This window comes from Hipposideros armiger, unplaced genomic scaffold (assembly GCF_001890085.2).
Source record: "Hipposideros armiger isolate ML-2016 unplaced genomic scaffold, ASM189008v1 scaffold_53, whole genome shotgun sequence".
NCBI lineage: Eukaryota > Metazoa > Chordata > Mammalia > Chiroptera > Hipposideridae > Hipposideros > Hipposideros armiger.
The window spans coordinates 3,046,870-3,053,296 of NW_017731403.1; the positions used below are offsets into that span (position 1 = coordinate 3,046,870).

At 39.4% G+C, this 6,427-nt stretch overlaps 1 long non-coding RNA gene across 1 annotated transcript in view; it reads left to right on the plus strand.

Moving 5' to 3' along the window:
- The window catches only part of LOC109381798 (uncharacterized), a 16,975-nt gene extending 12,022 nt beyond the window's left edge, over positions 1-4,953 (plus strand). Inside the window, exons 2-3 of the long non-coding RNA XR_002123813.1 lie at positions 2,315-2,400; positions 4,913-4,953. This is a non-coding gene — a long non-coding RNA (uncharacterized LOC109381798). The remainder of the gene's footprint in view (positions 1-2,314; positions 2,401-4,912) is intronic.
- Positions 4,954-6,427: the final 1,474 nt, after the last annotated feature.

Below are 6,427 nucleotides of genomic sequence, written 5' to 3' on the forward strand. Positions count from 1 at the left end.
TAATAAAAACCACTATTTTATTATTCCTTTTTTTTTCAATTCAACATTTTTCTACCTATTATCGCTTCACATTCTTTGTTAGTATTTTGATAATATAATCTTCAAAACATCTCAGAAATTAAATCAGAGTATCAGTACGAGATAGAATGGACCTTTAAATCTATGACAGTTCTCAAAATGTGCTGACAGTCTTTGAGACCCTGTCATCGGACCCAGGAGTTCAAAACATTTTCATGAAAAATGTTACTTGCTTTATTCATTCTCTGTCACAAGTATACAGTGGAATTTTTGAGAGGCTCTTTGACATGTGACAATGTTACAGATTGAATGCAGATTTATAATAGATTTACAAAAAGGTAAAGCAATACCAATGTCTTTACTAAATTTTTATTTGGAAATATAGTAATTTTTCATTAAAATATGCACTTATGTTAAAATTTAATGGATTTATTAGTCACTTTTAAGGAATGTATTTTTCATAGCTTATTAGTTTTCATTTCTAATAGAGTAACCTATAGATATAATCAACAAGAAAAAACTTTTGGGGGTCTTTGGATTTTAAATGTGTAAAGGAGTTCTGAGAACAAAAAGTTTGAGAACTTTTTTTTTAAATATTTTATTGGGGAATAGGGGAAGGGGAACAGTGTTGGGGAATTGGGCAACGGGAACAGCCAAGTTGTTGTCCTTCAGTCTTAGTTGTGGAGGGCACAGCTAGCTCTGCTCCAAGTCCAGTTACCATCCAGCTGCCCGACGGCAGCTCCCGGCCGCTCAGCTCAAGGTGCCATGTTCAGTCTTAGTTGTGGGGGGGCATAGCCTACCATCCCATGTGGGAGTTGAACCGACAACCTTGTTATTAGGAGTACGTCCTCTCACCAGCTGAGCCATCCTGCCACCTGTTCGCAGCTCAGCGGCAGCTCAGCTAGGATGCAGCTCACTGGCCCGTGTGGGAATCGAACCGGCAACCCTGTTGCTCAGAGCTTTTGCTCTTAACCAACTGAGCCACTCAGCCAGCCCAAGAACTTCTTGATGTAGGCCAATTATTTTCAAATTATGTGTCATGGAGCCCTAAGTTTCTCTGGTGGTGTGTCAGCCTATGAGGAAAGAGAATGAGCAGGTGGTTAAAACAGGCAGGCTCTGGGTCTCCTGCATGTATCTCCCTTCTCGAAATCAGAGTGGTTTTACTGTTACCTGCTTTATATATCAATTTTCATGTAAGATCTCAATTTAGAAACAGGTTCCTCTTACAATTTAAAAACCATTCATTCATTTGTTCACTCTATATTTCCTCCAAGTGTTTGTTACATAGGATTGTGCTAGTCACTAGGAATATAACTGTGAATAAAGAAAAATACATTCCCTGCCTTTGTAAATTTTACTTCCTCTGGGGAAACAAAATCACACAGATAAATGTAAAATTACAACTTTATTAAAAGGAGATACCTAGTTTTATGAGACTGTATAATAGGAGTATTTAACATAGAAGGTCAAGGATGCTTCTTCAGGTTAGGATAATTGAGTTCCTAAAGGAAATACAGACACTAACTAGGGGAAATAAAGCGGGCAGTTAGAGGAATAAAACTAGTGAATGTGGGGAGAGCAATTCAGAACTAATTACAGTTATCAAGAATTAGAAGTAGCATGTCCAAGATAGTAGCCATGAAGATTCAGAGAAATAAACAGATATAACAGATGATCAGAGAATAAAAGCAATAGGACTTTGGTAATAATCCCACACAGACACTCCCTTCCCTGCCACACACACACACACACACACACACACACACACACACACACACACACACACCCAAGGGTGACACTATCCTGGCTTCTCAGAGCAAAGGTTAGTTTTGCCTTACATGGATATATTTAAGGGAATCAATGTCTAGCTCCTCAGCTTTCACAGGTACCCTTCCCAAGTGATCTGCCTGAGAACAGTACACTTTACAAAAGAAAGGCTTACTTTCACCCAAGCAAAACCTTACTATTCTCCTGAGTATCAAAGAGATCAACTGAATTCTGGTTTTGGGCAAGTCCCCTATAGTGAATAATCAAGACACTTCCAATCTGTCTTACCTCATTTTATGCTTATTTTTGTAAAGGCTGAAGTTGAGAGTTAGAAACAGGACATTTTGGCCTATGTTGGGATATTCTGAATTCCAAACAGATGCCATATAAATTATGACCTTGATTCTTTTAAAAGCAACTTGAGTATTATGCAGGAATTCTAAACTTTTCAAGAGATGTTGGATAAAATTTACAAGACTTATTCAGTAAAGTGCTTCAACTTAGTTTTATCAAATCTTATATTTTCCAGGCTGTTTAATCACACTGATTCTGGCACTCTGGACAGCAGCTGGGGTTGTAGTCATCATAATGCTTTGGAGCTATCCAGTTTTGTCTGTAAGTCTTGCAAAGTCTCTTGTAGTTTCTGCATTGTGATCTTGCTGTCGCTAGTGGCTTTACCCAAAGATTGTATTATATTAAAATAAACGGAGCTAGTTTTGAATCTGGGGTAGAGCTTCCACTTGGTTTGCTTACAGATGGAGCCAAGTTAAGTAGGTGAAAAGGTACAAGTCAAGGCTTAGACCCCCTTCTGCTTCCTTGTTTATTTTCGCCAAATAGAGACAATATAATTAAATGACACCAATAGTATGGTTAGTTGAGTGTTTGAAGTGGGAGGGACACATATAAACCTTTTTAAGAGAGAGCATTAAGATTGCTTCGCATTTCAGTTCTTAAAAGAAAAAAATGTGCAAGACAGTATGTAGTTGTAAAAGATTCTTTTAGGACTATACAAGCAATAAAGGTAGAAATTACACATCTAGAATATGCTAGTGGGAGTGGATGGCTGTAGTTGTATGGAAAACAAGTTCATTGGAGGAGGGGTCAGGGGACTGAATATTGGAAGGATTATCTACTTGGATACTGATATCACCAAGAATCATGATAGGAAGAGTGCTGAAAAGTCAAGCAGAAAGTCCAGTGCTAAAATCTTCAAGGAATCAGGACTGATCCAAGGTCTATAGATGACTGCAAAAGATAGGGTAGCATGTGGAATACACTGTCAGAATAAGCTTTCAAAAAATGGGAGAGTTTTAGGAGAGATAGCCTGGCAGCCAAAATGAGAAACTGGGAAGAAGCTCATTCTATACTGACATTCTTTGGTTATATAGTCTGGAAAAGAAAACAGCTTCCATTTAAAAGGGCAATGGGAGGGTCAGTGCCATTGAGGAGGTGCCAGGTTCAGAGAAAAGGTTGAAGTTTTTGCTGATGATGGCCCTTGAGTTTAGGAGGTTCGGGACATGAGGAAGGGTGTGATATTGAATCAGTTTAAGGGGGTGGTTGAGTGATGACCTGAGGTCTTGGATTTCTGGTGGATGCTGATATAAACAGGTATAGGACATGACAGGATTTATCGTAATAGTCTCTAAGGCCAATTATCATAGCAAAGCCATGAGTGTAGGGAGAGAGTAAAAAGGTGGGATTGAGGGAGCCTTGGAAAAAACATGCAGATGTCAATTGGTCTTCCTCTCAAACATTATAGTGCTTCTGATGCCAACAAAGTGTTGATATTACTGCGGGGAAGTGGAGGGGGCTCTATGGGTATCCCCGTACAATTCTGTAGATACTCTTCTCTTACATCTCAATAAAATAACAATAAAAACCTCTCTGTCTCACTCCAGACCCTATCCCACTCAAGTTACTGCCCCATTTCTCTGCTCCCATTCATTGTAAAACTCTAAAGAGTTGCTTATACTTTGGCTCTCCTTTTTACCCCCAATTCTTTTCCTTAACTACTCCAATTGGGTTTTCTTCCTCATTACTCCACCAAAATATCTTTCATCAAGTTCACCATTGAATCCTTTTTGCCAAAATTTTCAATTCTCTGTCCCATGGTTTGACTTATTAGAATTGGACACCACTGAGCCATCACATGGTTTTCTTCTTTCACTGGATGCTCCTTCTCAGTCTTCTCTGTTGATTCCTCTCTCTGAACCAGAGCTCTAAATATTGCAGTACCCCAGGTCTCAGTCCTGGGATTTATTTGTCTTTACTATCTCTTTAAGTGATCTTATCCAGTCCCAAAGATTCAAATACTATCTATATTCTGTTGGCTTTAAATTTATATCTACCTTTATGATGGAACTTTAGTTCCATACATATCTATTCAACTACCTACTCAAGAGCTCCAGTGAGATGTCTAATAGGCACCTCAAAATCATCGTAGCCAACACAAGTATCATTTTTCCTCTGTGGCAATGACTACAGCTGACCCCTAATTCTGTTTAGTAATAGAATTCCCAAATTTCAGCTGGGAAGATATTTCCCAGAATGAAGACTATATCGTCTAGCCCCTTTTGGGTATGGTCATATGGCTAAGTTCTGGCTAAGGGGGTGTGAATGGAAGGGATATGTACAACTTCGAGGATGAACCCTTAAATGAAGAGGAGGTCCTCCAATATTTCCTTTCCCTCCTCCCCTATGACTGGAACACTGATTCAATGGCTGTTGCGGTGAACTATCTTTGAACATGCAGACGAGAACATTGGGTGGGCCACAGACCAGCAGTTTGAGAAGCACTGTCTTAGGGGTCAGTGGAGCAATAAGCCAGAGTCTGAGTTATGAATACCTGAAGCAAGAATTTCAACTCTAGACTGCTTATATTCTTGAACTGGAACATGAAAGAGAACTGAAGTCTATCTGGATTAAGCCACTGCAGTCTATTCCAGCAAGTTAACCTGTATCCTAACTAATATTATTGGGTTGTTGGAAAAGTCATGACATATTTTGTCTATGTTTTTCAAAGATCATTTATTTATACAAAGAACAAAGACCAATCAATGATATATTGCCCATTTTGTTCGATAACCTTTGCCATCTTTCAGTGAGCTTCGTAATTCCTCATTCATAGGAGGACCTGTCTTTATCGGTGAAAAACTGAACAAGGTGCTGATTTACAGCCTCATCTGAATTGAACGTTATACCACGTAAGGAGTTTTGAAGAGAGCGAAACAAGTGGAAGTCTGATGGCACAAGGTCAGGCAAGTATGGTGGATGTGGCAACACATCCCATCCAAGCTCCAATAATTTTTGACGGGTGGTCAAACTTGTGTGTGGTCTCACATTGTCGCGATACAACACAACTCCTTTACCGTTAACAAGCTCTGGACATTTCTGGATGATGGATTCGTTCAAACTGTCCAATTGCCAACAGTACACATTCAAATTGATGGTTTGGTTCCTTGGTAGGAGCTCAAAAAACACGAAACCTTTAAAATCCCACCAGACTGAGAGCATAACCTTCCTCTGATGAATGTCTGCTTTCGATGTCGTTTGAGGCGAATCATCACGTCGGGACCAAGACCGTTTGCACACCACATTGTTGTAAACAATCCACTTCTCATCACCAATTATCAATCATTTCAAAAAAGGATCATTTTCCTCACGTTTAATGAGCATATTGCAGATGTTTATATGCACCGTCAAATGAACTTCTTTGAGTTCATGTGGAACCCAAATATTGAGCTTGCTTAGGTATCCCAGCTTCTTCAGGTGGTCGTGAATGCTTGAATGATGGATGTTCAATGTTGTTGCAATCTCTCATGTCATGTAACATGGGTTTGACTTGATCAATGCCTTTATTTTGTCGTCATCAACCTCGGTGGGCCTCCCTGACCGAGGAGCGTCGTTGAGGTAAAAATCACCAGCATGGAATTTCGTGACATATGGTTGGCACTGACATTCTTGTAGAGCATTGTCACCATAAACTTTATGCAACTTTTCACAAGCTTGACATGTGTTCTTCCCTTTATGAAAGTAAAACAGTAAAATATGGCAAAAATGCAGTTTGGTCGTCCATCTTCAACTTGTAAAATCTCATAAACTCAACCAAATCGCTCAATTTTTTTTTATAATGAAGCTAGAACTGTCAGCTGTCAAATGACATAGCAGTAACATAGATGCGAATGACTCGAGTATTTCCAAAAATGAACTAGTGCCATCTGTCGCAAACATGCGTCATGACTTTTCCGACAACCCAATAGCTCCTAATCTACTTCTTCTGAACCTTCACTTCCCTTACCATAAAACTTTCCCATCTCAATTTATATCACCAACCACCCAGTTGCTCAGGCCCCAAAACTAAATGTCATTTTTGTTTTCTGTCTTCTCTCTCATTTGTTGCCTGGTCATCATGTGGCCTATTGGCTTTACTTCAAAAATAAATCCCAAAACTTATCTCTTCTTATAATTCACACGGCCACAACCGCAGTCAAAGCTATAAGCATCTCTTATATGGACTCCTATGGCGTACTAGCTTCCTGCCTCCCTTCTTGATACACAGTCATCTTCCACATAGCAGCCGGAGTAAGATTATAGAATCATAAGTCAGGTTACTCACTTAGTAGCTGTCTGGGTTATCAGATTA